This window comes from Triticum dicoccoides, chromosome 7B (assembly GCF_002162155.2).
Source record: "Triticum dicoccoides isolate Atlit2015 ecotype Zavitan chromosome 7B, WEW_v2.0, whole genome shotgun sequence".
Taxonomy (NCBI): domain Eukaryota; kingdom Viridiplantae; phylum Streptophyta; class Magnoliopsida; order Poales; family Poaceae; genus Triticum; species Triticum dicoccoides.
In genome coordinates, this window is record NC_041393.1 from 40,207,563 (window position 1) to 40,213,514 (window position 5,952).

The window sequence follows — 5,952 nt, forward strand, 5'->3', positions numbered from 1 at the left end:
GGTCCGAAAAACGGAAGGCAAAAAGCAAAGGCACTCACGACATTTACACACAAATATTTAATAAAAGGCCCACGGCCCGAGTTCATTACACCCTAAAACCCCCAGTGGGTGGGTGGACCTGCTACTTAACAAATTTTACGAAGTGTCTCAGGCATCTCCAACGCCGCGTCGCGACGTCGACGGCTCCCCCTGGCGGCCTCCGGGTCCGGCGAGTCGCCGGTGTCCTCCTCGGCATCCGCATCACCGTAGACGCCCGTCTCCTCCGAGCCCTCCGGATCATGGAGAAGCAAGCCGTAGTCATCGCCATCCACGACCCTGCCGTCTTCCATCCGCTCCGGATGGAACTCGTCATGGAAGGCGAACTCGGTGATGTAGCTGGCCCGGGAGGCGATCCAGTCGGCCTGCTCCTGCAGCAACTGCTCTGAGCCGGCCCGCTGGCCCATCAGCGCGTCCATCTGAAGATCCGGACGCCAAGACAACACAAACCGGAGCGCCATCTCGGCACCGGCACGAGCGGCGGAGACGCGCCACTCGCCAAGCCGATCCGAGCCCATCTCCAACCAGCGCGCCAGGCGCGTGAAGCTGCTCGGCACGACAGCGCCCGGCCAAAGGGCCGTCGTCATCAGGGTGCCGGCCCGGGACAACCGCTCCATCTGTGTCCCCAGGACCCGCAGGCGGGCCTTAACAGCGGCGATGATCTCCGGGAAGGTCCAGGCCATCCGCGGATCCGTCTCGGACCCAACAACGCCGGTCGGGTCGCGCTAATAGCGGACGGCTTCCTCCGCCAGCCGCTGCGTCTTCGGGAAGGCCCCTGCCGCAAAAGAAGAGGCAAGTTAGAAGAAGAACAACAAGGAAGAAAGGCCGGGTCCTGACCCGGCAAACCACAAGAAAAAGCACTTACTGGAGAAGGACTCTTCCAGGTGCTGCGCCTCAAGCAACGTACCGCGTCGCTCCCGCTCGATAGCACGGTCGCGCTCCTCGAGCGCCTTCTCCAAGTTGGCCGCCGTGGCAAGGGCCGCCTTCAGCTCAGCGTCCTTGTCTTTGGCCGCATTCCCGGCTGCCTCGCAGCGGCGGGCTTCGTCCTCACGGGCCCCCTCAGCCGTGGTGACCTGCCCCCGCAGGCATTCCACCTCGGCCTGGAGCCGGCCCTTGTCGTCGACCAGCTGGCCACGCTGCTGGTCCGCCTCCACCAGGGCCCGCTGTGCCTCCGCGACATTGGCGGATTCCGCCTTGAGAAGCTCCACCTCGGCCTCGAGGCGGCTCTTGTGACCCGCCAGCTACTCATGCAGCCGGTTGGCCTCGTCAAGAGACCGCCGGGCCGCGGCCGCTTCCGCCCTCGCCTGTGCCGCCTCGACGCCAAGCTGGCCGGTGTCGGCAACAAGCCGGTCGTAATGATGACTGGCCCGGAGCAGCCAAGTCCGCCAGGACAGCACCTCGGCTGTGAAAAAGAAGGATTCAGCAGAAGAAAAAAGCAAGACGTAAGATTTGGCCCAATTGTTACACAATTGGCCCAAATCTCGGGGGCTACACCCAGTGGGTGCGCTAGCGCCCCCCACAAAAAAAGAGCACAAGAGTACCTGCGGCGACGCGGAGCTCCTCCTCCTTGGCGACGAGCTGTTCCACGAGCTCCCGGTGCTTGCCCAGGAGACGGTTGAAGGCGGCAACCCGGAAGGCGTCAAGATGCTGAAGAAATCAGAAGTCAAAAACAAGGCCAACGCTCTAAGGATTCGACCCAACTACTACGTAGTTGGCCCGAATCTCGGGGGCTACACCCAGTGGGTGCGCTGGCGCGCCCCCACAAAGAAGAAATTACGAGAAAGCAAGAAGACTTAGCAGCACGGCACACTCCAGGTCGCGCGTCTGCTCCACCTCGGCCTGGGCTAAGGCCTCAAGCCGCTCCGTCCGGCCTCGCAGGCGGCGGCTGACGGCGTCCATCGCCTCCTCCTCCTGGGTCTGGGGCCCTAAGATAGCGGCGCCCCCGCTCCGCGCCGGCTGCGGCACGGCAGCTCGGCGCCCTCCCTGCTGGGGCACCAAGGCGTGCCTCCCGCTGGCCGCTTGCGACGCGGCCAGCACCTCCTCCGACGCCCCTCCCGACGCCGCCGACGGCGACCCGGACGCCGGGACGCCCTGCGTTGCCACCACCGGCCCAGCTGCCGGGGTGGCCTCCGACACCACCGTCTGTGGTGCCTCCTCCATAGCCGGCGGCGCCTCCGCCGCCGCCGCCCGTAGCGCCTCCTCCATAGCCGGCGGCGCCTCCGCCGCCGCCGCCCGTAGCGCCTCTTCCAAGATGACGCTGCCTTCACCACTATCAGCCCCTGCGTGCTCAACCACGTCGGCCCGCGGCGAGGTATGCCCCCACCTCCATGACCTCCTGGTCGAGGATCACCACCTCAGCCCGGCCTCCACGGCCGCGCTCCCTCACTGACGATGGCTCAAAGACCGTCGCCACCACCATCGTGCCCTCCGGCATCTCACGCCAGGTCGGCTCCGCGCCGGATCGCGCCCGTGCCGCCGCCGCGTTGGTCCAAGCCTGGACCGACGCCGCCTCCAGCTCCGCCTCGGCCCGGTTCCTGTCCCGCCAGGCCAAGGCCTCAGCGTCGTTCGGGTCCAGGCCGAGGTCCAAGTCGGCCCGTCCCTCCACCTCGCCCTGTTCGGCGAGATCGGACCGACTTCTGCGGAGCGCGGCCCCTTCGGCGGCCGCGGCCTCCGCCGCCGCCCTCGCCAGTGCAACTGGCGACCTGAAGAAGAAGACAGAATGAGCAAAAAAGACGCAAGACTAGCTCAAAAATCCAGGCACAAACAAGAAATGAAGCTTACCCCGTCAAGACCGGGACCGGGGTTGGCCTCCCGTGCCCGCTGCCGCGCTTCTTCTTGGCCGGCCTCCCGGCCCCAGCCGGTCCGCCGTGCGCTTCGGGGCCCGGGGTCGCGGCGCGACGCTGTCTTTCCCGTGCGGGAGGCTCGGCGCCGCCCCATGCGAGGACTCGCCTCCGCCCGCGTCGTCGCCTCCCCGCCCAACACCACTACACGAACAGCCGGCGTCAGCATCGCCCGCGCCGTGCCATGATCAGCAACTCAAGACACATGAAGAGAAAGAAAAAACGCGGAACTTACCCGCGTGACGCCCAGCACCGGCGTCGGACTCGGCCACCTCCTCCTTGCCAGGAGCCGCGGGCTCCTCTGGCGCCACCGGCGCCACCTGCGACGGAGCTCGGGCATAAGGATGCCGAATCGCGTTCAGAAGTATCACCCGCGTCGCGTCGGGATGAATGAGAAGGTGCGCCGCAGCAAAGTAAGAAGACCAAACACTCACCTACGGCTCCGGGTTCGACTCGCTATACGGCGCCTTGCCGAACCGCCAGTCCTCTCCAAGGTTGGCCTTGGAGATGTCGTTCACGCCGCGCGCAATCTGCTCCGCGAACAGCCGCGTTGACCCCATATGGTTGGGGTCCTGAAGGCCGATCATTTTGCCGATGAGGCAGGAGCGCCTCTGGAGTTGAAGGACCCGTCGCATGATGAACGTGGCAAGGAGGTCGGTGACGGTGAGCCCCTCCTGCGTGCTCATCACTGTCACCTGCTCGCAGAGGTTGACGATCTCCTGCGACGGGCGCCAGAGTGAGTAGCCCCAGTTCGTCTTCGCCCGCGGCGGCGCAATGGCGAAGGGCGGAAGGTTGATGTGATCTGCGCTATGGTTGCGGACGTAGAAGAAGGAGTTCTGCCACTTCTTGGCAGAATCCTCCAGCGGGATCTTGGGGAAATCCGCCCCCGACTGCTTCGAGATGACGGCGGCGCCGCAGTCGGCGAACTCCCCGGCCGACGGGCCCTGCTGCTTCAAGGAGAAGAAGCGCGCCCAGTGGTCGATCGTGGGCTCGACCCCCAGGTACCCCTCGCAGAGGGTGACGAAGTCGGAGAGCTGGACGATGGCGCCGGCTCCAAGATGATGCTGCTGGAGCCCGAAGAACTCCAGGAACGCATGGAAGAAGGCACTCGCAGGCAGCCCGAATCCGCGCTCGAAGTGTGTGAGGAAGACCAGGCACTCCTGCTCCTCAGGCTGAGGCCTTTGCTCGTCGTGCGGCAGGCGAACGCCGACGTCCGTCTCCCGCGACAGGCGCCGCGACGCCCGAAGCCGGGTGATGTCCTCGATGGTGATGTTCGAGCCCATCCAGGAGCCCGATGGCAGCGACATGATCAGAAGAAGAAGAAGGAAGATGAACGGCGGAGGAGCTCTGCTTGGAGCAGCGGGCGCCGCAGTGCGTCTGCTGCAAAAAGCGGAGCAAGAGCAAAGGGACAAGAGGGTGCGAGCGAGAATAATGTCTGCCGCCCCCCTGCCCCCCACGATTTATAACCCTCGGTTCAAACGTGGGGGAGTGGGATTGTCTACACGCGCCCGTTCCACTACCCCGCAATAAGTGCGCACGTACACGCGTAGTAACTGCTCGGGGAAGTGCAACCAGCCCCCAGACGCCGCAATAAATCCGCGCGCATGGGCCAAAGGCGCGCGGCCGCGGCCCCGGCCCGTCACCCAGTCCCGTCATGCGCGTGGCCTGTCAGGCCCCTCTGGCTTCCAGCCGCCATGTGGCGCCCGCGCAAAGCCCAAGGGATTGCCCCAAGATTCGACGGACTCCTCGGTTCCCGCCATGACCGGGATGCCGCGGTCCGGTTTCCGAGAAAAATGGCACATAGTGGGTGTTGCCGGACCCGGCGCTCGCAGAATCCGCCTTGCTCAAGGGGGAAACTGCGAAGGCCCACTCATCCGAAGACGGCGGACCTTCACAACTTCAGGGACTACTGTCGGGGGGATGAACCCCGGGCAGGCAACGGAACCCGGATCCTCTTCAAAAATAGTGGGGCCCGCATCACCCCTCAAAACTGGCACGCGCCCGGCCGGGTCGGTCGACCCGGCAAGGCCCGCATCCCGGCCAAACTCTCCGACCCGGCAAGGTACGTCGACCCGGACTCAGCAACTGGCGCAAGGCGGCCGAACCCGGCACGACCAAGACTTCCCCAACAAGCCGACCCCACCCATGGCTTGCGCCGCAATCCAGCCACGGGTCAAGCTCCCGTCCCATCCAGATCGTACGATGGGACGAGACCTCAATCACCGATGACCAAGACAACAGTGTTTCCACCCATGCCTATGGTCAGCCGGAGTGTGGCAACAGTGCCCCTTACCTACCCGCTGACCGGGGCTGGCGTGGCAACAGTGCTCCCGCGCTCACCGCTGACCACAGCAAGCGTCAACCTGACGGAGAGCACTATACACTACTCGACTCGGCCACGCCCTGACGATCGACAAGACAGCGTACAGTCCCCCTAGGCACGCGGGGCCCGCACCTAGGGGAACCCGGCGAACCACAAGCCCTCAAGCGGGACCCAACCCGATATCCCGGATACCGACAATACGGACCCACCGACTCGACGAATTACCATTGTAACCCTGGGCGGGTTGATCTATAAAACCCCCCAGGAACCCACGCCTATAGAGGCACGTAACATACACAAGGCAGCCTGCGAGAAACAGATACAAGAAAAAGAACGAGCGAGCATAGGACTAGCCGCCAAAACCACAACACTGGAGAGAAGGAGCAGCCCAAGCCTTGGCCAGCTTCCTTCCTCCTCATACAGCTCCAGGAGCAACATTGTACTATCGATCATCCAACTACACTCGGCAGGACTAGGGGTATTATGTCTCCGGAGAGCCCCGAACCTGGGTATGTCCGGCGTCCCGCGCCGCTCATGCCAACCTCGCCTCTGGAGCCCACCAGCACCCTCGAACCTCCTCCTCTCTTTAGCCATCCCTTGGCATTTGCCGTGCGCCCACCACGACACCGCTCCCTCCATTCTCCTCCCACTCCCCGCCATTCGGCCGCCATGCCGCCGAAGAAGTAGTCGGCCCCTCGCCCCACTATCGCTGTTGTTTCCACCCAGCTGAAGCAGAGGAAGCCGAGGGCGCCG